Here is a 27,013-nt window from a genome sequence, read left to right as displayed (position 1 = left end):
GGCGTTCAGGTGTCTGTTTCGCAGCGAACAATCAGGTTGGATCGCAATTGATATTTCCAGTCGCGTTTCGAAACACTCGTTTTGCTTGTCAAAATAAGAATATTCCAGATAAAAGTTGCAACACGCGCGGACCTGTGCGATTCGATGAAGTTAAAGCCAGCGCGCGTTTTAATCACGTTGCCCGGCCGAAGAGAGACGCGCTTGTGTTTAGCGGCGGCCTTCGCTGATTAGTTTATAAAAATGCGGTTACCCGCGACCGTGTGTAATTATAAATTCCGGTCGGTGAGCCTGGCTTAGAGCCGGTGCTGGGAACGCTTTTACTCGAATTTGTTAGAAAAAGTCTCTAATGTATATTACTATTACATTTAATTTATATTACTAGTGTGCGTTACTGTTACATTAAATATATATTACTAATGTATATTACTAATGTGCATTACTATTACATTTAATGTACATTTGTCGCAGGGGTTACTGCGACGGTTTACATAAAATAATCCGAGAGAGTTTTTTTGGTTTTATATAACGAGAACTTTAATATAACTTGTAACAAAAAGGCGATGAGAGAGAGAGAGAGAGAGAGAGAGAGGTACAGTGTGTAAAAGGTAAAGGTAAACGAGTGACGGATGAGACAGAAATATGGACACGTTGAGAGTCGGAGGAAAACTTGCTAACTGACGTCTCCCGGTCGAGAGGTCCTCGTATTTATTGGTAAGGGAAAGTCCTTGGGAAGGGCGAAGGCCTTTCCCGAAGATTTTCCGACCGGGGTGATCCGGGACCTATGGTCCGAAGCTGTGTCCCAACGTTTTTATTGTTTTATTGCGGTGTGTACGCCTTGCATCGGGAAAACTCGAAAAAGGCATATGCAGACCCCGCTTTTGAAGGACGTGTCTTTTTATGTCTGGTCCGCCACATACATTACTATAATATTACACTTAATGTATATTTTTATAATAATAACAAGATTGGAATTATTTAAAGTTTGTATAATCTGAAGGGAAATTTATTTTTATCATAATATAAAAATCGCTCTGGAACTCTAAGGGAATTAATGCTCGTTACTTTTACGAAGCAATATGAAATAACTGTTTTGAAAGTTCCGTAAATCAAGTGTTAAACAAACCGCTGCGATTTTATGCGAAATTTCACGTGGCATTTTCAATTAGCGAATTTTTAAGCCAGCAGCATTGCGATACATAGTTTTCGAGTCACAAGTAAAATTGATTCGCTGCTCTCACTTCGTTATACCGTGGATGGAAACCGTGGAACGAGCCACGGCAAATATTTGCCTCCTCGCCGTCAAAGTCTCCGCGGCGGAAACGATCTACCCGGAGAATTATAAGAAAAATTGCGGGAGTTCCGATGGACTTATTCAATGTTTCCGCTCTCGTGTTGCGCGCGGTTCGCATGCCGAACACTATCATCTGCTTCTCTGTTTCGCTCCGGCCGACGGGTAGAAAAATTGGTCAGGTGCGAAATTAACTAAATAAATATTGGTTCGAAGTTAGGGGTCGAGAGGAGGCTCGTTTAGGAGCGGAACGAGCTAGTTAAAAGTTGAATGACGACCGAGCATTTTGTCCCGAAACTTTTTATAGCCGCGATGCTTGCGGCGAGACGCATGCACCGGGTGTCTTAACAATATCGTAAACCAAGCCCCCGGCGAATTCCACTCCTGGATCGTTTGGACCCGGCTTTTCATAGTTTTCCGGGATCATGTTCGCCGAACTATGCATTTCGGGGAACCACGCGCGTTTCGAGGTGTTCGTAGTTCTACGGTTTACACGTCACGATGAGATTCGCTTCATTGAATTTCAGTTTTTCATTATTTTAGTGTAAGTGGTGTTCGTGGACTTCTTTGTTTGTCATGTTTAAATACCTGTTTCTAAATTTCGTTGAGTAGAACATTTACGTTAATATCATTCTGTTCGAACAATGAATGATAAGTCAATTATTGACTTATATTAGCAATCGATGTTCCATATATTTCATATATGGAATGCTTAGATATCTACGTAAATTAAGAATGAATCATAAATAATGCTTAATATATAATATTTAAATAATATTTAATACGCATTCATAAACGTAATATATAAATAATATTTAACACATATTAATAAACGTAATATATAAATAATATTTAACACATATTAATAAACGTAATATATAAATAATATTTAACACATATTAATAAACACAATATATTAATAAACGTAATATATAAATAATATTTAACACATATTAATAAACACAATATATAAATAATGTTCAATTTTTCACGAGAACGAGACTTTCCGAGGAAGGAAAGTACGGCAACAATAATCGATTTTTGGAGTGCCAAAAGTTGCTGTACATTCGAAGAAGTGTCGCTGAAAGGAGAGAACGTAGTCGGCAGGTTGTGCACAAAATTTTTCTAATTTCCTACGAGAAAACCAATTTTCGCCGGATCAAACGTTGCTCCGGTGTTGGTGGAGCGTGCCCGACGCCGTTTATAAGAATTGAAATCAAATCAACCAGTCCCCGGGTTCTCACTTGCTTCTTGGCGACAATTTCCGGCGTACGTCGTTTGACGTTGAACGGTGTTGGTCGCTGAAAAAATTAACAACTTCCCAAGCACAATCTCCCACGTTTCACGCGGGACACGTATACAAAGGGAGACGCGAGGTGTCGGCCATTTTGTCGGTGCTCGGCAACTTTCCATGTTCAGCCGTTCTTAGTTAGCTCTTTCAACTTATAAAGCTAGCTGTGCAGGCTTGAGTAACTCGCGATCTTGGGAACTTGTGGCACTTCGCAGTGTGTTTTTTCTTTTTGAAAATGATAGCTGTTTGTCGTGTCTTTGTAGAATTTCGTAGATTATTCTGGACAGTTTAAGACGATGTGTGTGACAAAAATAATGGATCATTTGAGCTAAAATAGTCTTCGCCAAACAAGTCCGTGTGCATCACGAATAAATATTTTTGCTAAAAAAAAACCAGGATGTTTTGCGAACATTCCAGCTGATTTCGTTCAATAAAATTCAATCGATTAACAAACGATTTCAGAATCTTCTTCCAACAGGGACGAATTAATTTGAGTTAATCAGAATTTTTTCGAGAACAAGCTGGCACGCATCCGGCGTAAACTTTGTCAAAGTAACGAGCCAAAAGTTTAGCGAACGTTTCGAGCTGGTCGAACATTTTTCCAACCGACTTTATGCACAACAAATTTCGATCGCAACTTTTTTCTACCGACATTCGGAACGTTCCAGGCCAATTTAAGCTAATCGAAATGTAATCGAACAAGTTCGTGCGCAATAAAAATAATTGTTTTCCCGTTAAAACAAAAAGAACGGGGAATATTCCTAGCGCATTTAGAGCTAATTAAATTTTCACTCGGACAGCTCCGCGTGCAGGAAAGTTTAATCGAAAGTTCACGGTGCAGTTCTATACGCTGGCCGAGATAGAGCGAGAGAAAGAGAGAGAAAGAGAGAGAGAGAGAGAGAGAGAGAGAGAGAGAGAGCGGGGGAGCTGAGCTCGAGTGCAAGAATTTTAATTGTCGTAATTTAAGAGACCCGGACGGGTCAAGGGTGACTCGAATCTCCTAATCGCAGGTAAGCACGCGGAAGCTGGGAAAGAGCCTCGCCGTCGCGTCGCATCGGTTTTAAAGTTCCGCCGCGCCGGAAACGCGAGGAATTAATCCGTTAAATCGACGGGACGGAGACCGGGAGGGAAATTAAACGGAATTAATTTAGCAAATTATGTCCCCCTTTCTCCGTTCTGGTGAATCGATTATTCCGCAGTGTTCCTCTACACCCGCCTCTCATCTCTCGCCGAGCCGTTTTCCCATCCTCTGCAGGAAGAAACTGTCGGCAGTGCCACGTGGCACCGTGAAATTGCGACAACCCGATTAACACTATCCCTTTGTGCGGCCGATTACGAATATATAGGGCAACTGGACCGTCAAGCGACGAGGCCGGGCCTCGTTGAACAGGAACAGGGCATTCATTTTGCACTAGTAACCCGGCTTTACGAATTAATTACAGAAACGTGCCGCCGAAGTCTCGGAGAACATCGAAAACATCGTCTGATCGAATGAATAATAACGAGCGAACCGTGAATGTTTCTACGAAATACGGGTTCTCTAAGTCGATTACAAAGAATTGTCGCGGAGGAAAAATTTATACCAAGTTGATAACTGATACGTTCATAAATTGACACTACTTTGAAATTCTTGTGGCGTTTTCACTGATTTCATTATCCGCTCGCTTTCCTTATAAATTAATTAAATTCGCAGTCTATGAGCATGTAAAACCGGGATGACCATTTCCGAAATTCATCTGCGACTTCTCTAGAAACAAAATAACCAGTTAATAGCAAGGTATCATTTTTTTTTTAGAAATTATTATCCATAAGAATCTGCAGACAATGCACATTTTCCCAGTATCTTCGTGTACATTCCATAAATGCATAAAAATTCACTGTCTAACAATGCATAAAACAGTGCTGACCATTTCTGACGTTCATCCGTGACATGCCTAGACACAAATTAACCAACCAATGGTGAGATACCATTTTTTTAAGAATTGTTTTTTATAAAGATCATCACGCAATGCACATTTTCGTAATATTCTTGCGTATATTCCACGAATGCATAAAAATCCACCGTCCAATTACAGTTATACTAAACAACGTTTACAATGTTGTGTTACAAACAATGAGTCTTAACACTTTTACGGTCGAATCCGCGGAGCTTCGTAATAAACAATCGTTCGTTCGGTTCACGAATTGTTCACAGCTCGCGCGCGTTTGTTATGGAAAGCTTCGTAAAAGCGAGCCAGAAGGGGCGTCTCGTTAAATTGTCGAATAAAATCGGTCAGCGTTAGGACTTTTATTGTGCCGGTTTTAATGCGTTCGCGGTGTTCGCCGGTAAAAGTTCGGGACACATTGTATAATGGATTCTCCCCAGCGGGCGAGTTCCGTGCCGGGCGGCATTGGTTCGCGGGGAACTGTGACAATTAACTTCCCCGGGCGAAATTAGTTATGCCCGATGAATAAAAGAAAGCGAGGCCGGTAACGAGGGAATTTGCAATTCGCCGGGGCTCGGACATTATCCCTTTTCAACTAAAGACGGAAGAAATTGTAATTTTGAGACGGCGACGACGCGACGGTGCGACGGGTGCGCGCGCGGAGGAACGTTGCAAGTCAATTTCCGCGCGGAGTTTGCCCGTTTGGCCGGATAAATGGGGCGTGATTGAATTAAACAGCCAGTTTAAGAGAGCTGAATCGTAGCCGAATAACTTCCACGTCTTGGGGATTTTTTTGTTTGGCCGCCGCGCGACTTGGAAATCCCATTTATACCGTGAGAAAAGTTCTTTTGATCTCGGAATTTCGGATCGGTCCCTTGAACGGAGTCTCGCCGCCAGCATCCCACGATTAACCCATTTCTTGCCACGTTCGAGCACTCTCGGACTTACTAAAAAATGGTTATTTACCGTCCACGAATCCTTCACCTTAGCCACCGCTTTGACCCTCGAAACGGTGGGCGATGGTCCAGTTTCAAAACACCTGCCTCTTCAACTGTTACTCCTAAGAATTTCGAGCTCTCGAAAATTCTATAGTGACGGCCGTCTACTTAAGGACACTTGAAAGACGGTATAACTTTTTTAAAATTGGTCTAAATGATTTGAATTTTATTTAGAGAGAACGTTCTATTAGACAATGACTATAACACTGTTTATAAATCTTGCTATTACCTTCTTCCAATTTTAAATGTGCAAAAACTCTAGCAGAATCGTCAAAAAATTATTCACTGCTCTGCACTCCAGTTTAGTTCATCAAACAGTGAATAAACTAAAAATTGTTGCTGCACGGAATAATAATCAAAGATCCCAAAAATTACTGTACTGTTCCATACGACTTTATCTTGCTTCGCGACAAATTAAATGAAATTATAAATATCCCTAGCTCGAGACAAACAACTAAACAGTTGTTTGCGTCTACTCTGTTTTGAATTTCGAATGTGTGAAAGCTGCAATAAAATTCCTAAAAAATTACCCACTGTCGCAGAGCTCTCAAAATCGCTTCGCAAACCAACAGAAAAGATTTCTAAAAATTATTAATGTAAGGAAAGCAGTCCGCAAAATCGCCGCCAAAATTCTCGGAAAATATTTGCAATTTCACACAAACCTGTGCAAAGTTTCCGAATCTCGGGCAAGAGGGACGTCGGAGCGGCACGCATTCGAACTCGTCCGGCCAGCAGATTGAACGGATCCGTAACCCTGGAAGTTGCAGGGTTAAACCGAAACTTGGCCGGTGCCGGAAAAACACGGAGTCCCGCGGAATCGGCCGATAGCTTATATTTCATCCCGGCAAACATTCTCGGCGCTGTCCACCCACCCGCTCTCTCTTCCGTCTGACAACTTCCGACGAAATGCCCGGCCGAAACACGAGCGGTGAAAAAAAATGAGAGCCGCGCGTTGCAAGCGAAAAAGTTGGGCGCGGAGCTCGCGGGAGAAAAACGACGACTCGCGGGGATGACTGGGTAGTTTGAACAGTGTCCGGGCTTCCCCGAATCACGCTGATTCGACGACGAAATTGCTTCACAGGGGAACGGGCTCTCGGCTGTTGTGGCTCCTCGCGAAACGGGTCAGCGATATCGCTGATGCGCGGGGCCCCTGCTCCTTTGTTTTCTCTTTTGTTTCATCGAACTCGACGAATAGGGCGGAATCTGCTTTTCACGGGTCGTCGCAGCCGCAGCAGCTTTTGATATCATTTTACCTCGCGTCTTTCATCCTCCCTTAAATTGTTTCCGATACAAAGCAGGAGGCGGCGCTCTTTGGGATTTTTTACTCGGGAAACGCAACGACGGATCTTCGTGGAAGCTTCTGGAACTGTTTCGTACGTGTTTGAACTACATTTGTGATTTTTTATACGGTGCTCGTGTCGAAATTGTGGTAGTTGTCCGCAGACGAAGGAGGTCGGTACCATTTTTGAGCTTATCTTCGAAGGTGTGCTTTCGGAATTTTTTTCTCGCAAACCAAATGGCGAATCTTTGTAAAATTTTAGGGAGTTGTCTGCGCGTGCTTTCGAGCTACATTTGTGATTTTTTTGTGCGCTGCTAACGTCGAAATTGAAGAAATTATTCACCGAAGAACCTACTTCGACTGTCAGAGTAGCTCGAAATAGTCGATAATAATCTTCCATGTGGAATCCATATTGCTTCAAAAAAACACTACTTCTGTTTTCCTTCATTCAGACCTATATATTTCTATTACTTAAAAAATGCTCTTCGATTTTTTAATAACAAACAACTCCAGGTACAATTATTATACAAAAATCGTACGATAATTCATCCCGCTTCTTTTGTTAGCAATTACCACAATTCAAACGACAACAGTCCACAAAATTTACCGAACACGGCCCGGCCACCCACGATTAGCCCAGCAAAGTTTCAAAGAGGCAATTTTCATAGTGTAGGTAGCCGTTCTGCAATACGGCATCCTATAACACGGTTTCGCTTTAACACGATAACAAAATTGCGGGAACCTTTGTACGACACTGTAGTTCTATAGCACTGGATAGCATGTTTTCTGTGTAACATATTTAAAAATTAAATCACCTTAAAATAATGACGGGAAGGAATAATGAACTATAGTGCCTTTACATGAAAATATGATTGTTATAATTAAGGCTATATAAATATATACCCTTCCGCTAAAAGAAGCCGAAGATTCAAAAGGGAGCTGCAAAATTGTGTATCTTCATACCATGAAACCTACAATGAACTTGTAAGAACCAGCAAACAAACCAAAATTATTATTATTTTAAATTATAAATTATTATTAATAATTAATAATTAATAATTTAATCAAATAAATATATATATATTTAAATAATTCTTATTATAAATTATTATTATTTTTTAAAGAGGGTAGAAGATACAAAAAATCTGAGCGAAGAGGAAGATTCAGAAAGTAAAGGTGATATCGTTCAGTCGAAAAAACGTTCTCGTTTGATTGTACTGAGTGACGAGGAAGAAATTTATTAAATTAAGGTTACATTAAATGAAAATAATATTTTTTGTTCTCTTTTTCGTTTTGTGTTATACATACATTTATATTTTTAATTAAAGTTAAGTTGCTTATATGGAATTAAAAGAAAATGTTTTTATTTAATATTCCATACGTATCTTTCCCTTTTGTACTGGCTCTGGGTCTCATACAACACGGTTTCACACAACACGGCATTTTCTAGGAACCTATCTACCGTGTTATAACAGAATTATCTGTACCCTAAAAGAAGATTCGACAGTCGCTCCAATTTACGGTGCACCCCCACCGGGCACCCGCCCGCGTCCGTCGTTATAAGTTCCGCGATTGTCCGAATTTCTCTGTGAAATCGGCACCAAAACGTTCACAAAGAACGGAGCTTTCATAATCGACTTCCCTCCGGCCCGATAATCCCGCACCCCTTGGTCGGGAACGCCTCGATCCACTTTCTCCTATCGGTCGAGCTCGCCTAGCCGCGAACTCCCGTTTAATATGGCGGGCCAGCCCTCGGCCCGAGCAACTTTTCGCCAACTATTTGTCCACCCGTGGAATTTCCAAGCCCCGTTGTGTGTCCCCGTCCACCGACCAGATCGACGCCGGCCACGAGAAACGAAAGAGGCTCGGGGACCCGCGGTCGCGCTGCAGTCACGTGCAACACGGCTGCAATTTAACGGGGTGCAGCGCAGGAAAGTCGGTAAAGAGTTGTCGGGAATGTGTCGCGGCGACGATTGAGTTTCTCACTCGACGCTACGCTCCCAGACTTCAAACTACCCTAAGGCATGAATGTTAAAAAGCAGTTATTTTTGCTAGCCCCGCTCTTGGTCTCTTCGTTTTCGAAAATGTTCGGAAAAAGAGAAACACTCCGGATTTCTTGGAGAAAATATCAGCTTGATTAAAATGAAAACGATGTGAGAATGTATTCTAGATATAAAGTAAAAATATTTTAGACGATATGAATAATGTGTTTTCAATATTTCATTGGTCCTAATGTTTTTATATCTGAAAGACAAAAAAACGAGACTTACTGGAAGGCTGAATATGTCAGTTCTAGACTCTAAAGTCCCCAAGAAGTGAAAGTTAAAAGGAAATTATTTTGCGAGCCGTTTCTTGGCCCTTTAGTTTTTTAAAATTATACTAGGACACTGTAGATCTTCACAAAAAAACGACCAACTCCTGATTTCTTGAATAAAAGATCAGCTTGACTAAAATGAAAATAATGTGAGAACATGTTCTAGATATAAAGTAAAAATATTTTAGACAAGATGAATAATGTGTTTTCAATATTTCGTTGTTCCTAATCTTTTTAGATCTGAAAGACAAAAAAAACGAGACTTACTGGAAGGCTGAATATGTCAGTCCTAAACGCTAAAGTCCCAAAGAAGAGAATGTTAAAAGAAAATTATTTTGTGAGCCATTTCTTGGTCCCTTCGTTTTTTAAAATTATACTAGGACACTGTAGATCTTCACAAAAAAACGACCAACTCCTGATTTCTTGAATAAAAGATCAGCTTGACTAAAATGAAAATAATGTGAGAACATGTTCTAGATATAAAGTAAAAATATTTTAGACAAGATGAATAATGTGTTTTCAATATTTCGTTGTTCCTAATCTTTTTAGATCTGAAAGACTAAAAAAAGCGAGACTTACTGGAAGGCTGAATATGTCAGTCCTAAACGCTAAAGTCCCAAAGAAGACAATGTTAAAAGAAAATTATTTTGCGAGCCATTTCTTGGTCCTTTCGTTGTTGAAAATTATATTAGAACACTGTAGACGTTCGCAAAAGAAATACCAACTCCTGATTTCTTGGAGAAAAGATGAATTTAATTAAAATGAAAATAATGCAGATGAATTGAGAAAATATTCTAGACGAGCAGTATAAATATGCATGTTAGACGACAAGAGCAACGTGTTTTCAATATTTCATTCCTTACTTTTTCAGTCCTCGAAGACGAAAAACGTGACTTACTGGAAGTCTGAATATGTCGGCTACTTTCTTAGATCCTTCTTTATTAAGTAAGAAATTAGCGCGGTTTTTAACGTACACGGATATGAAGCTACGTACCGATTTGCCGAAAATTTTTACGAAGTCAGTTTCGCGTTCGCTGAACAGCCTTGGAAGCGAAGATGTAACGCAGGCCACGGGTTCAAGACGAGCGACGACCTCTCGGACAAGTTAATTAATTTCGCGGCGACCAATTTGAAAAGTTTCCCCGTTAGATTGAATAAACTGAAGAAAATGTAGTCCGTCGGCGAAGAACAGAGGGGAGAGCTCGTGCCGCGCGGTCCGTCCGCGGAATTGCGGCGGTACGTGTCGTGACGTTTCCGAGCTGTGAAACACGTCGGCCAGAAATATTGCACGACGATTACTTCCGGGACGAGGCACCGCCGTTTGAACGGCACCTTTCGCGATTCGAGCGGGAGAGCTTTGCACACGTTCGACGACGAAATCGGCCTCGATCGGGTCACGCACGAGTTCCGGGCGCTCGCCTCGGGAATCTCGAGGAGGTTCTCCGATCGAACCGGAACGTGAGGCCGAACGAAAAATGGGCGAAGCCGAACGTGAGTGTCTTTCTTGTCGTAGCGTTGTACTCGCGGTGTGGCCGAGCGTCGAGCAACACGTGGTTACAGCATGTTAAAATTGTATAGCGCGGCGCACAGTGCGTCGTTTATAAGAGCGTTCGGGGGGGGAAAAAAAATCATAACTTCGAAGCTGATCAATTTTTGATCGAAATGCCATAATAATTTGTCGAAGAAAAGACGCATCGATTTGCATACAAATAATTATATGATTTCTTAAACGAAAGTTCTTGTCATCTTTTTTATTCTACACGGTAATGCCTCCCTAATTGACGCTCAGATTATGCACAAAAATGGACAATTTGGGAAGAGGAGATACGATTATTCGAGCAATGCAAATCGTTTTAATAATAAAAAGCGTGCCACAAGGCTCGAACAATCGTATCTCCTTTTCCAAAATTGTCCATTTTTGTGGACAATCTGAGCGTCAATTGGAGAGGCATTACTGTATCTCGTTGTGAAAAGTGTGAAAAGTCTCTTAAGTTTAAATGATATGATATTTAATAAGCAATATCGCATTAAATTATAAATCTGTTGAATTTTAAATGATCCAAATATTGCGATTTATCAAAATTTACATAAAATTAAAAGTCGCAGGTAGTCGCAGCTTCTCTGCGCTTTCATATGAAACAAATATTCCATCATTTTTTTTTAAATCCTTCTTAATGTTTAAGTTGCAATCACCTTTGTATTTTTTACATGTAATTGAAATACGCCTATAGTAATTAAATCACTAAGTTATACATACTCTTAAATATCAAGATATGTGTACAACAAACTAGTATTTTACTATTGTAAAACGTGTAATTAAATAACATGTTTTAAACTCTTCAATTTCAAAATTTTAACTTTACAACGTTCTATTTAATTACAGAATGATCTGAGGAAAGTAATATGTCGGTTATCAATGTTTCAAAGGATTATCGGAAACTGTGGAAAACTATTCACCGAGGACACAGTTCTAATTTTCATCAATTCTAATCTAGCTTCACAGATCATGATCTCTGTAAAACATCGATATTTATCTTTAAAAAAAATCTTTAAAAATTAATTTAGATCTGTATCATGATAGATCTGTATCGTTAACGTCGCCTCTATTCGGGTTTCAAATAAATCCTAGTTCGCGCTGCAGCCTATTGTTAAGTTCAGATAAGGTCTCGGTTAGGTCGCTCAAAATAGACGTCGCTCTTTATTAGATCTGCAGTAGATCTCTGTTAGGTTTCGTTAAATTTAGAGTAAGTCCGGATTGAGTAACTATCAAGCCTGCGTTATATCTAGGTTAGGTATTGATTCAACTTGCATTAAACAATCGTTAAGTCTCGGCAAGGTCTGGGTTGGATCGTTCGAACCAGATGTTGCCCTGTCAGATCTGGATTAGATTATACACTTTCAGTGAAACTAAGAATTGAGATTACAATGAAAACGCTATTAACACATTGTTGATTGGCAATTTTACAACGTCTGGGCATAAGAACGCTCGTGGACAGTCATCAATGTGTTTAAATCTACTTGCTGTAATAATTAACGCTCTGGGTCCATTTGGACCTAGAATATTAATATTGTTATAGTTATTTGACCAAAGAATGAATATTGCTATTGTTATTTGGCCAAAGAATAAATATTGTTATCGTCATTTGACCAGAGAATAAATATTGCCATTGTTATTCTACCAGAGAATAAATATTGCCATTGTTATTCGACTAGAGAATAAATATTGCCATTGTTATTCGACTAGAGAATAAATATTGCCATTGTTATTCGACTAGAGAATAAATATTGCCATTGTTATTCGACTAGAGAATAAATATTGTCATTGTTATTCGACTAGAGAATAAATATTGCCATTGTTATTCGACTAGAGAATAAATATTGCCATTGTTATTCTACCAGGGAATAAATATTCCCATTGTTATTCGACTAGAGAATAAATATTGCCATTGTTATTCTACCAGAGAATAAATATTGCCATTGTTATTCGACCAGAGAATAAATATTGCCATTGTTATTCTACCAGAGAATAAATATTGCCATTGTTATTCGACTAGAGAATAAATATTGCCATTGTTATTCGACTAGAGAATAGATATTGCCATTGTTATTCGACTTGAGAATAGATATTGCCATTGTTATTCGACTAGAGAATAAATATTGCCATTGTTATTCGACTAGAGAATAAATATTGCTATTTCATTAAGATTCATAAATAAAGTAATTTGTTCTAGAAGGAGTACCTTGACAATTATATTGAACAAAATTGACAAATAAAATGATAAACAATCCTAAACATTCTTGTCAAAAAGATGTGTCATTTGAGCGTTGGAAGAATTAAACGTCTATCACACTCAAGCGACTCTGACAATTTTTATCTCGCAGAGGTCATCGAAGCAAAACCTGCGTAAATCTTGATCTTGTTATCTTTGTAAGATGGTGCGAAGCAGTTTCGTTTGTTTTCGGTGGTCTTCTCGGTGGTGCTACGTAAGTTACGTGTCACCGCGGGCGCGCGATTTAAGCGCGGTACAAAACTGCCGGCACCGAGGTTAAATCTGGCCCCGAATTCGGAAGTAGCTTAAGTTCAAGTCGCGTGTAGAGGTCGGGTGAGACTCGGGTCTCTGTCAAATGTGGCTTAGCGCTGACTGAAATCGCGAAATCCCGGTTGAACCCGTTTCAGCCGGCCAACGCGGCAGCGAGCGAACGCGTTAAAACCATAACTCGAATTTCACACGGACGGAATTTAAGCGGCCGAGGGCAAGAAACGCGACCCATATGGTCACTGCAACATCTGCTACTCGCAAATTCAACCTTTTTGCCAGGGGGAAAAAAAAGAGAAGTATTCGATCAATTAAACCAACCCGACGCGTACAGCTGAAACGTTCGTAATAAAGAAAAAAAATACATAAATTGAACAACCTTTTCCGGCACGAGCGCCGGGAATTTGTGACCGACGTAGTAAATTCTCGTTTCTAAGTTTGGAGCGCCATTCATTTCTCTGCGAAAAACACTGCAGAACGTTTATGCACAGGGTGTCCCGCATTAACAAATCTATGATTCTGTTCGGAGTATGAAAATTGACTTTCGTAAAGTCTCTTCGAAACAAGTTCCATTAACCTTCAAGGACCTTCCCGTTCGAGCTTGCGTAAGTGGCTTCGCGGGGTAGATTTCTACACCATTCGAGAACTGCAACCGTCTGCGCAAACATTATAATTTAGACACCATTGTTTCGGGGAAAATAAAATTCGAAAAAATGCAATAAAATATAATATAATATTTATCTTAATTTTGAACTCGCACTTTTGTATGACAATCTGAATTTTTCAACTTTCCAAAACTGGTGAAATCATGCCCACGGAAATCTACCCCTAAGAAAGTCCTAATGATAATAAGATTCGAAGTGCGATGGTTTTAAATTAGACACCCCGTATATATTCCAGTTTCCGCTACATATTTTCCAACGGGAAAATTCATGCATACCCTTTAAATATCGGTCAAATGCCCCGAAAAATTGCAAAAAAGAACCACTTCATAGTTTATTTCGAAAAAAATCCGCATTCTTTGTTTCAACGTTGTAAAAATCGTGCCACGCCTAAAAAATCGATATTCGTGCTAAAGCTTTGCCGGTGGCAGAAAATGTACATTATAAATCTCGAGCTAAACGAGAATAAAGTCAGTCGGTTATTAAAAAGGACCGTTTTGCAATTTATTCGAATAAATCTCGGTTGCAACATGTCCGCCAGCTGCGTCGGTATCGCGTGTTCGCGGCGCAACAATTAGGAAACCTAATTTGACCGGATGTCGAGGATGTGAAGCACCAGACCGCAGACGAAACGCCGCCGGAAACGTCGGAGGGTCGCGCGAAACCGGAGCGGGAGGGAAAAAATACATAAAATGGAGAACAAAGGGTGCGGTAGGGTGGCGCGTCACCGAGTGCCACTCCGGGCACGCAGCGTCACGCGGAACCCAGCGCAACCCAGTTCCGCTGTAATCACACCGACATGGCCAGAAATTGTTTTATCGTCGACGAAACATTATCTGAAAATGTTTACATATCCTCCCGATGACGCCCCCCTTTTCGTCTCTTCTCCCTTTCCTGTGTTGCTCTGTCACAGAGGAAACACAGACGCTGCGTAAACTCCGCCCGCCTAGCTTTAGGTAAAAGAGATCAGCCAAGATTAGGGGATCCGGGAAACGCTGCCTCGGATCAGAACATTTTCTAGAGACGGCAGCGACCGTCGACGATTTTCCAGGTTCATTCTATTTCTATTTTTGGCTAGTTTCATACTAAATTTATTCGCGAGAGCGACTGGCTTTACATTTTGTTTGTAATTTTTAGAGACATCGTATGGCTGATGCGGAGGTACATTTTGGGATTTTGTTTTTTAGTTAACCGAATAACGAATCTTTTTGAAACTTCAGAGACTTGTTTACGTGTGTTTGGACTGTGTTCGTGAATTGTTATACCGTGCTGGAATCGCAGTGGACATAGTTATACAATAGTTAGTCGATCGGAAAAATGATACCTTTGTTTTTCAACTCGTTTGGAAGATACAATTTGGGAATTTTTTTTTTAGTTAACCGAATGATGAATCTTTTTGAAACTTCAGAGACTTGTTTACATGCGTTTGAGCTATGTTTGTGAATTTTTATACCTTGCTGGAATCGCAGTGGACATAGTTATACAATAGTTAGTCGATCGGGAAAATGGTACCTTTGTTTTCCAACTCGTTTGGAAGATACAATTTGGCAATTTTTTTTTAGTTAACCGAATGACGAACCTTTTTGAAACTTCAGAGACTTGTTTACATGCGTTTGAGCTATGTTTGTGAATTTTTATACCTTACTGGGAGCGCAGTGGACATAGTTATACAATAGTTAGTCGATCGGGAAAATGGTACCTTTGTTTTCCAACTCGTTTGGAAGATACAATTTGGGAATTTTTTTTTAGTTAACCGAATGACGAACCTTTTTGAAGTTTTGGAAACTCGTTTATACATGTTCGAACTATGTTTGCGAATTTGTATACCTTGCTAACATAAAAACTGTGGAAGTTGCAACTCCTTGTACAATTGCCGTTGAACAATTCACAGGGTTGAAAAACCATAACGATTTCACGCAGTTAAAACGCAGTTTTTCACCGCAAAAATTCAATTGCTCCGACAACAATGCACGGAGAATAAACAATATATCGAAAAACTCAATTAACGGTCGAGAACTGCTTAACGAAGTATCGCTGCGCGAAAATAATTGGAAACGACAAACGTGTGTCGCGTAACATTTCCGTTTCGCCCCTCCGCTCCCGCTTGAAATTTAATGGCGGATTTGTTCGGTGAAACGCGATCTCTGGGGATCTCACAGGGTGTCGCGACAGTGTACGAATTATATTTCGAACGTCTCTTCGGCCGACGTATTTTTCTCGTTGCAGAGAAAAAGCGCGAGCTCGTTAGACCAATCTATGATTATTATTCGACGCCAGGCGTGTCCGAACATTTCCGTGGACATCGATTTCCCGGATATCGTGTTTACGAACGCTTTTTCTCTCTGCGTCGGTGTTTTTTTTTTTCGAGGGCCACGTTTCTATTACGGAAAAAAAACAACAAACGTTTCGGCAGCTCCGACACAGGCAATCAATTTTAATACGATCAATTTCGAAAGATTTCGTTATCGCGAGCTGCAAATACTTTCACCCTTTGAAAATAGAACAAAAACATTGAAACGTGCGCGCGCGTTTCGCAGAGAAGCGGGATGTGTCGCTGGAATGTGCTGCCCCAAAATTCTCTGCTGTCTTTCAATGGAAAAAAGCGCTAACAATTTCATTTGAACGGGAAGCTTCGCTAAGCGGTCGACGCTTCCGAGTGAAACGAATTCTCTTGCGCGTTGCGAAGACCGTTAAAATTAGTTCAAAAGCGCATAATCGTTTCAGTTCGACAAGATGCCAAACTCTCGAGACTGAAATTACAAATGCTCCGGACAGAATACTTTTTCGTTCGCTTGTTTATCTTGTACGCAATTTACAGCTTCAAGAATCATTGCGACGTGCGATACTTTCATTTAAATCGATGTGTACGTCGAATCGAGATCCACGCGCATGCACGATCAATTTCGATCGTTCTTTAACATTTCCATATTTTTCAGACGACATTAATAACCCTTTGCCATACTTTGGCTGAGTCCGGCTCGCGATGAAAATTTCTAGTAATAACTTTGGTAATAAGTTATTTTATATACTCTATAACATACTCTAGCAATGACTATAGATATTGCTCGATTCTTTAAAATTTGTATAAAATTCTAATCTCTTGTCATCAATATCCAAGCATTCCGGTAAATTTAGGCACACACGATAAACATCGATTTTCTTCCCATTCTAAGGAATCATTGCAATCGAAAATTTTCGAGGCGCAGTAACTATGAAGAAAACGGTGCGTCAAGGGGTTAAAAAGAACATTCTCACAGTACACATAATTTAGATCTGCTTGAATTTGGAACATTCTGGCAACGAAATGCACATTGGTACCGATACGTTACGCGACACCCGGTGAACAGGATCAGACGTAAACAAGAATGAAAGAAACAAATGGAAAACAGGCGGAGCGTTTCCCGCTCGGCATCGTATCGGCGCAATTTGATTTACAAAAAATAAAAAGGAGCCGCGTATCGGTCATCGCGGCTTAATTAAAATACGGCCGGAAATTTAATATCGTCGCGAAATTGCGTGCGGGGCCGCTTCGCGATATTCAAACTTTCGTAATCCGCCGCGGGATAATGAAAACCGAGGAAAAATGATAATAAAACGATGTAACAATCGTACGCTACGTCCGATGTTGGAAGTCAGCGTGCGCTCTCTCGGTCGACAATCGATATTTTCATTTCGAAAATAGCCGGAGCCGCGGCTTTTTCTCTTCGCTCCTTTTCTATTTTCTCTCTTTTACCCTTCTCTCACTCTCTCACTCTCTTAATCTCTCTCGCTCTTCTCCTTTCTCTCTTTTTCTTACTTTTTGTTTCTGTCTCTCTCTCTCTCTCTCTCTCTCTCTCTCTCTCTCTCTCTCTGTGTCTGCCACTCTCTTCCTTTCGGTCTGTCCTTATCTTTTATCTTTCTCATTCTTTCTTACTTTTTCTATATTTGTTCTCTCTTTTTGTCTCTAGCTCTCTCTCTCTCTCTCTCTCTCTCTCTCTCTGTGTTCTCTTCTCTCTCCTTTTCTCTTTCTGTCTCTAGCTTCCTCTCTCTCCCTTTTTTCTTTCTGTCTCTATCTCTCTCTGACTTTCTTTTCTCTCTTTTCTCTATCTGTCTGTATCTTTCTCTCTCTTTCTTTATTTCTTTCTGTCGCTATTCCTTTCTCCCTCATCTTTCTTTCTTTCTCTATCTCTTTCTCTCTCTCCTTTCTTTCTGTCTCTATCTCTTCCTCTGTCTTTCTATATCTACTCATCTCTCTCTCTCTCTCTCTTTCACCCTCTTCCATTCTTCCGTTCTCTGTCTTTCTCCCTCTCTCTCTCTCTCTCCGTCTCTTTTCATCCGCCGCTCCCTCCTCCGTTCGTCGTTAGCGCAGCGAAAGAATTTCATGGAGGATCGTAATCAGGCAGAAATCGGAAACAAAGCCAATATTGAAGCCAGCAGGCACTTTTAAGTGTTCCGCGGCGCACGATTGTACGGCGAGCAACACGAAGACGTAAAAGGTACACGTGTTCGAATATCTGGCGAGGCTGCGGAGCTCGTCGAAAAATGTTTTCCCACCCGCTTTTCGCCCGCGCCCCGGCACAGCCAGTCGAATGAAACTTACTCTGATCGATATACCGTGGGAAATGAGCCTTCCCGTAAACCGAGCTCATCTGCTCGACGGTATAAAAACCCCGGAAAATTGCTATGGCACCGTGCTTCTGTCTCGCGCGGGCCCGAATTCGCATTTTTATGGGCCGCTTAACGCGCTCACTCCATTTCAGTTTCCATTTAACCGGCGCGGAAAGCATCAACTGTGCGTGGAAAACTCGTCAGCCCCGCGACTCTGCCCTCGGATCTTTCAATCGTATCGATTTATTAAAACGGACGTAACTTCTAACGTGTTCGAACGTGCCGCAAAAATATTGAATATTCAACCGGCGGAATATTCAAGTGTCGGACATGATTTTTGCGACGCGACAATGTTCGTTGTTTCAGTTAATGTACGGGTCTGACGAAAGAGATGTATGACGTCACCGCGGATTTTTCAGCAAAATGAAAATGGTCTGCATTAATTTCCAGGCACGAGCGCTACGCAAATATTTATTTGCTTCATTGATGGTCTTAATGAATTGCTACTTTGAATTTGATCTGCGCAATTTTTACGTGAACGCATGTAACATCCGAAGTACGGCGATGAAGGATAATATTTGTGCGTGTTGCAGCTTCGCGATAATTATAATGAAACGATCCTCGTGAAAAATACAGTAAATTCTCCCAAATTGTTCGCTCCTCAACTTAGAAACAAAAATTGACGAATTGAGAGGGGAGACACGATTATTCGAGCCTTGTGACTTGTTTTTATAGTTGTTGATATTCGATGACTATAAAAAACAAGTGGAAGACACGAATAATCTTATCTCTTGTTTCCAAGTTGTCCATTTTTATTTCCAAGCTGAAAGACAATTTGAGAGAATTTATTGTACTAAAAATGGACTTGAATGTCAATTCGTACGTAAAACTGTACACAAATTGTCGCAGAATACAACAACAAAAATAATGAGATCGAAAAATCTGTAGAAACCGCAACTGTGAAATTTAATTACTATTACTGAAAGGTTAATGAACGTTTGATACAGTTCGACGTTGATCGTGGCCTTGCGAGGTACAAAATAAATTGGAAGTGAACTGACAGTAAAAATGCAATGAGAAATAATTTACTGTGTACTTGCGCTTTGGCATTGACTAGACAAAAATAAGAAAATCGAAAAATCCGTAGAATCTGCACCGTAAAAATTTAATTACTATTACTGAAAGGTTAATGAACGTTTGATACAGTTCGACGTTGATCGTGGCCTTGCGAGATACAAAATAAATTGCAAGAGAACTGGCAGTAAAAATGCAATGAGAAATAATTTACTGTGTACTTGCGCTTTGGCATTGACTAGACAAAAATAGTAAAATCGAAAAATCCGTAGAATCTGTACCGTAAAAATTTAATTACTATTACTGAAAGGTTAATGAACGTTTGATACAGTTCGACGTTGATCGTGGCCTTGCGAGGTACAAAATAAATTGGAAGTGAACTGACAGTAAAAATGCAATGAGAAATAATTTACTGTGTACTTGCGCTTTGGCATTGACTAGACAAAAATAAGAAAATCGAAAAATCCGTAGAATCTGCACCGTAAAAATTTAATTACTATTACTGAAAGGTTAATGAACGTTTGATACAGTTCGACGTTGATCGTGGCCTTGCGAGATACAAAATAAATTGCAAGAGAACTGGCAGTAAAAATGCAATGAGAAATAATTTACTGTGTACTTGCGCTTTGGCATTGACTAGACAAAAATAGTAAAATCGAAAAATCCGTAGAATCTGTACCGTAAAAATTTAATTACTATTACTGAAAGGTTAATGAACGTTTGATATAGTTCGACGTTGATCGTGGCCTTGCGAGGTATAAAATAAATTGCAAGACAACTGACAGTAAAAATGCAATGAAAAATAATTTACTGTGTACTTGCGCTTTGGCATTGACTAGACAAAAATAAGAAAATCGAAAAATCCGTTGAATCTGCACCGTAAAAATTTAATTACTATTACTGTAGGGTTGATGTACGTTCGACAAAATTTGACCGCGATCATGGATTTATAAAGAAGGATAAAAATTGTTAGATCACAAATTCAATGAAAAATAATTGAGTCGCACTTCAGCACTGACGAGCCAAAAATAATGAAATCGAATAATTTGTAGAATCTACGCCGCGGAAATTGAATGACCGCGACTGCAGAATTGGTGGACGTTTACCCCTTGACATACAAAGACGAGTTGGGGTGGTCATTCATTTCATGCGCCACTGTAGACTCTGACGAGTCTAATTCATCAAAAACTGTTTTTGGCGGACGCCGTGCAGTATATTAATTAGATTACTCAGTTGCTTCACTCGTGCGTCGATTCTGGTTTGTTTACAATATTCGAAATGACCCGCCCTCCCACCTTCTCGACAGTGCCAATAACGAAGTTGCAGACCCAAATCAGTGATGCAAATTTCAAAATAAAACATTCTCCTTCTCAGCTTGCACATTCACACTGTCGTCGCCGTTCAGTTAGAGCTAAATTAACCCGAGAAAGATAACCTACGTCGCAGAGGCGCCTGCGAAATAAACAACTGACTGCACCGTGGATGACGCAAAGACTGGAAGCACCCACTTTGCCAAGGCATGTGCGAAGCAACATTGAAAATATTCTTCCAAAATCTGCTGTACAGGCTTCCACAGATGATGAAGAAGAACCCTCAGCCAAAAAAGGCGTTATTGCAGTGTTTGCACGTCTAAAAAGAAAAGAATGTCAAAGATGACCTGTGCCAAATGCAAAAAGACAGTTTGTGGTGAACACAAGAAAGACGTTTGTCATGACTGTCTCTAAAGAAATTTTTTATAATATTATAGTTTTTTTTACACTGATTATATTATAGTCTACTAGTTTGTAAGGATAAAACACTATTTTTTGTGATATTTTACGGGATTTGTTCCCATAAACCGAAGACTGTTGATTTTTGTTAATTTTTCATAGAGGTCTAGTGATTTAAGTTTAAAATTACTTAAAATATAAAAAAATATAATATAAATGCATTTTATTTTTACAATAATGCCAAACCTTTAAAATGACTAGATTAACTTAAATAAATATCCATTGTTAGTATAAAATTGACGCCTTAGAAAAGCATGCGCCTCTGAAGCGTATGGTTATCTTTTACGTACGTTGTCATATGGTTATCTTTCTAGGGTTAAACAGTATTTTTCGGACGCATAAAATTCCGTTTTGTTTGTATGTCAAGGGGTTGAACGGGGTTTCGACGCTGACCGCGGACTCGAAAAGAAGGAAATAAGTTGCAAGAGTACTCACGGTTGGTTGATGGGCCGAGACAGCGATCTTCCGGAGGAAATCCTTTTAAGCAACGTGTTGCGGACACTCGACACTCAAGCTCGCTGGAAGAGGGTCAACGTATCGTCGAGAGTTCAAGAACACCGTGTTCAGGACGCTGCCAGACGGCGGCGTTTTCCCTCGCTAAAATGACAACGCGGTTTCAATTGAAAGCAATCCGACCGAGTTGGCAAGCGACTCTTCCTCGCGAGGCCGGCCGTCCTTTTAATCGCGTTTATGCCTGCACTACCTCCGTGCACTACCACCACCATGATCTCACTGGCCCTTTCCACACCCTCTCCCGGGGATCGACAATGCCAATAATCCAGGGTCCCTGAATACCCGGAAAACCTTCGAAAGTCACGCGGCTGCTCGCCGAGCCTCGAGCAACCCTTAGGAGCGGGGATTCAAGGGGATGGATCCCGAAATCGACGAAGAATGTTTTAATGCCGGAGGATTGAACCGTCGGATCACCCTCGGAATTTTAATTTCGTCGAATCAACGGAGACGATTGTATCGAAGCAGTGAAAAATGATGTGATTGTACCACCCTTAGAATTGTTATTGCATTCGATTGGCGATAAAATATATTCACTCGATGAAAAATTTTCTCGGGAGACCGTTGACGAACAATTTAAAACTGGAGAAATTAAGAAATCGGAGCACCCTTAGAATTTTTCTATTGTCCAATCGACGAAGAGAACCGGTAAGAGCATGTCCATTTCGTGGAAAATTGTAACGAGACCGTGGAAAATGATTTGTTACCAAAGAGTCGAGAGAGATTGAACGGCCATCGAATTTTTTATTCCATCCAATCAACGGAGAGGGTTTGAAAGAAAATACACGTTTGTTGGAAAAATTGTATCGAGAGCCTGAAAAATGATCTAGTATTAAAGAACGGAGTGGATTGAATCACATCTATTATAGAATTCTTATTATATCCAATCACGGAAAAAGATTGACCATCAAATATTCATTCGATGAAATTTTATCGAGACCGTGAAGAACCATTTAAAATTGGAGACTTATGCGATCGAACTACCCTTAAAATTTTTCTGTCGTTCGATCGACGAAGATTTCGATTTCGAACAAATTCTAGCTAGTTTTGAGGAGAGTAATGCAATACTGAGGAACAGATCGAGTCGACGAATAAACCGTCGAAAATATTTGCAAATAATATATAAAAGTAAATTTAATATATTTAATCATTTCTATTTAAACAACCCTAAGATCCTCATTTCGAAATTGATCGTATTGCGATACTAAAGGAAATCTGCATTTATCCGGAAGATTATTTCAAACGATATTTTGCAGAATATTTTAAAGAATACGTTAAAGAATATTTTATAGAATACGTTAAACAAGATGTTAAAGAATATTTTAAGAAATACCCTCCAAAGATTAAATCGCCCAGCAGAGGCAGCATCGTCGATCCAGGGTAAAACTGTTGCAGCTATTAAAAAACTTTCTCATCTATCCTATACCAATGAATCGCAGGCTATTAAAAACTGTGAAACAAGCGCCGGTAAGCAATAAATTAATAAGACTGCCGTGGAGAAAAAGAAAGAAAGAAAGAGAAAGAGAGAGAGAGAGAGAGAGAGAGAGAGAGAGAGAAAGAGAGAGGGAGAGAATAAAGCAGGATATTAATACGTAAAACTTCCTGAGATCCTCTTAGAAATAATAATTATGTTCCGGGGAGGGGGGGAAATAGGTCGTAGCTCGCATTTAAATGAATAATTACAATCACGAACAACAAAGCTTGGCGGAAATAAAAGCAACTCGAACTCCTTCATTATTTATCGCGTCTAAACTTGAACTTACGCAGCAACGACGATCTTTTTATAATCGCCCGCAAGAAACGACCTCGTTTACAAAGCCTCCGCAAGGTCGTTCCATCGGTTTCAAAATGGCGGTTAGGTTTATTCATACGCGCGGCGTTGTTTCGCGATATCGTCGCGCCGCGTGTCCCCGCGTGTAACCGGCTAAACTTTTCAATTAAAATCGCCCCGTTACACTTGTACGATCGCGACCTGTACAGGGGTAAACGCGTTTAATTATACTAAAACATGTAAATTCGTCTGTTATGCATAAGCGTTACGCTATGCAGGGGCGACGCGAGCTGCGTGTAACCCGGGTCCACGGGCAGCCTGAATAATTTTGTCATCCGCGTCGGATGCAAACGAAATAAACGGATACCGTCGCAAAAACGACGGAGTATGGAGTTCGTATAGAAAAACGGAGGAAAAAACGTGAAGGGAAAACTGTTTCTCCCCGGCGGAAACTGTCGCACAATGCTTCCCGGAGACGGCTGCCGCTCCCCAGCCCCATAAACAAAGGCTGCCCGAAGAAATTCGGTGAGCTACGTAATTTCGCCCGGGCCAATCTGTAACCTAGGACTTTCCGTGGAAGATTTTCTCTCGTGCGTTTTAAGGCGCGACATTATTCGTTATTTGCCACATTCCCGAATAGTTTGCTAATTAAATTTCGAACGCTTGTCGGTCAGCCCGTCAGAATTTTTCAACGTTTCGTTTCGATCGTGAGCGTACATTATATAATTACGTGACATCATGCTTCAGTTCACAACAATTCTAATCATTATATATATTATTATATCGATTATAGTCATTTTTTAGAAGAGACAGGAAATTGGTGTTCGTTTCATGTCAATATTTATGGTTCGTTATTATTATTATTATTGTTATTTATCCATTAATTAAACGGGCTAAATACCCTGTGAATTACAGAGCATAATGCGTACCATGATCTAGTTTTTTTAGAAATAGTATTTAGTGGAATGATTAAATATTGATGGCAGTACAATTTTAATCGAACCTAAAAGAGCGGAATAAAAATCATACCTGATATAGGTTACTATTTAAAGGCACCATTACGCGTTAGATTCGTCAAAGTTAACCCTTTGCACTCAAATGACGACCCTGAGGCATCACCAAAAAATTCTTATATCACTTTTCAAAATATTTTTTACAATATCAAATTTGTTTGCATTGAAATATCTGTTAAATATGTGACCGATGCACGAGTCTGCAAAAGGCACTAAATCGTACAAAATCGAAATACTGTGAGGAAAACCATTTCGGATTTACAGTTAAACGGCTTCGGGCGCAAAGGGTTGATAAGTGAACACGTTCGACTAATTGAAAATGAACGCGGCATGGTCCAAGAAGTTGGCAGAATTCTCTGAAAATCGAGATCCTGGATGAAGAATAGTCCGCACCTGTTCCCAACGGAATTCCGGAGGGACTGTTTCATGGCGATCGAATATTTTCCTCGCGCGCCTTTAAGAACCGGCCTTGACCCGGCCGGGTCTTGCTCGGAAAAAAAGAAAAAAACCCGCCCGGATTCCACGGTGTCGCGCCCCCGGCAACGATTTCTCACGTTGTCGCTCAATTATACGACCTATTACCCTGCGATCAACTCTCGCGCGCAACCCCTCGTGACCCTCGTTTCGCCAATTACACGAAATCCATTCCGGGTAACGGTTTGCCCTCTCCTCGCGATCCTCGGTCGGTTTCAACCCTCAATTATTTCCGGCGAGAGCCGTCGAACGCATCGAGAAGCGACGAAAAAAAAAGGAAGAGAGAAATAGGGACTCCTCGTAGCCTTGACCCGGCCGGGTTTCCATCAGTCTCTCTCACCTGAGGATTCACCCGGTCGCAAAATCCTCTTACACCCTCCGAGCATCCTTCTTCTCGCCCCTTAAACGTTTCGACAATGAAGCCGAAAAATAGGGATCGAGAGAGATTTACACGTCCGCGGCGCATCCGGCGGAGTGCGTTCTGCTCTGCTGTTTTCGACGCAGTCGGTGCACGAAGAACTTTTGTTTCAATCGCGGGATATACTTGTTCGCTCGTATTTTCTAATTATCGAATTTTATATAAATTGGACTTCTTAATTTTGACAATTTCGATTCGAAATAGCTGATAGGTCACTGTGAAATAAATGCATTGCTGTGTTCGATGCATTCGGTGCACGAAGAACTTTTGTTTCAATCGCGGGATATACTTATTCGCTCGTATTTTCTAATTATCGAAATTTATATAAATTGGACTTCTTAATTTTGACAATTTTGATTCGAAATAACTGATAGGTCACTGTGAAATAAATGCATTTCGCAGCATAAGCCACTGTATAACGCGTGGAGTGCATTCTGCTTTGCTGTGTTCGATGCATTCGGTGCATGAAGAACTTTTGTTTCAATCGCGGGATATACTTGTTCGCTCGTATTTTCTAATTATCGAATTTTATATAAATTGGACTTCTTAATTTTGATAATTTTGATTCGAAATAGCTGATAGGTCACTGTGAAATAAATGCATTTCGCAGCATAAGCCACTGTATAACGCGTGGAGTGCATTCTGCTTTGCTGTGTTCGATGCATTCGGTGCATGAAGAACTTTTGTTTCAATCGCGGGATATACTTGTTCGCTCGTATTTTCTAATTATCGAATTTTATATAAATTGGACTTCTTAATTTTGATAATTTTGATTCGAAATAGCTGATAGGTCACTGTGAAATAAATGCATTTCGCAGCATAAGCCACTGTATAACGCGTGGAGTGCATTCTGCTTTGCTGTGTTCGATGCATTCGGTGCATGAAGAACTTTTGTTTCAATCGCGGGATATACTTGTTCGCTCGTATTTTCTAATTATCGAATTTTATATAAATTGGACTTCTTAATTTTGATAATTTTGATTCGAAATAGCTGATAGGTCACTGTGAAATAAATGCATTTCGCAGCATAAGCCACTGTATAACGCGTGGAGTGCATTCTGTTTTGCTGTGTTCGATGCATTCGGTGCATGAAGAACTTTTGTTTCAATCGCGGGATATACTTGTTCGCTCGTATTTTCTAATTATCGAATTTTATATAAATTGGACTTCTTAATTTTGATAATTTTGATTCGAAATAGCTGATAGGTCACTGTGAAATAAATGCATTTCGCAGCATAAGCCACTGTATAACGCGTGGAGTGCATTCTGCTTTGCTGTGTTCGATGCAGTCGGTGCACGAAGAACTTTTGTTTCAATCGCGGGATATACTTATTCGCTCGTATTTTCTAATTATCGAATTTTATATAAATTGGACTTCTTAATTTTGATAATTTTGATTCGAAATAGCTGATAGGTCACTGTGAAATAAATGCATTTCGCAGCATAAGCCACTGTATAACGCGTGGAGTGCATTCTGCTCTGCTATTTTCGATGCAGTCGGTGCAAGAAGAACTTTTGTTTTAATCACAGGATATATTTGTTCGTTCGTATTTTCTAATTATCGAATTTTATATAAATTGGACTTCTTAATTTTGATAATTTT

The 27,013-nt window shown here is 40.2% G+C and overlaps 1 protein-coding gene across 3 annotated transcripts in view; it reads right to left on the bottom strand.

The window, feature by feature from the left end:
* The window catches only part of LOC117227058 (monocarboxylate transporter 13), a 237,556-nt gene that overhangs the window by 209,022 nt on the left and 1,521 nt on the right, over positions 1-27,013 (bottom strand). For 2 of the 3 annotated variants that reach the window (XM_033482011.2, XM_033482098.2), the window contains exon 2: positions 21,660-21,821. The gene's annotated coding sequence lies outside the window, so the exon portion shown is untranslated. Of the gene's footprint in view, positions 1-21,659; positions 21,822-23,067; positions 23,211-27,013 lie in introns of those variants that run through there. The other variant, XM_033482177.2, reaches the window with a different exon arrangement.

This window comes from Megalopta genalis, chromosome 1 (assembly GCF_051020955.1).
Source record: "Megalopta genalis isolate 19385.01 chromosome 1, iyMegGena1_principal, whole genome shotgun sequence".
Classification (NCBI taxonomy): domain Eukaryota; kingdom Metazoa; phylum Arthropoda; class Insecta; order Hymenoptera; family Halictidae; genus Megalopta; species Megalopta genalis.
Note: the sequence above shows the minus strand (reverse complement) of the source record. Positions and strands in the feature narration are given on the sequence as shown.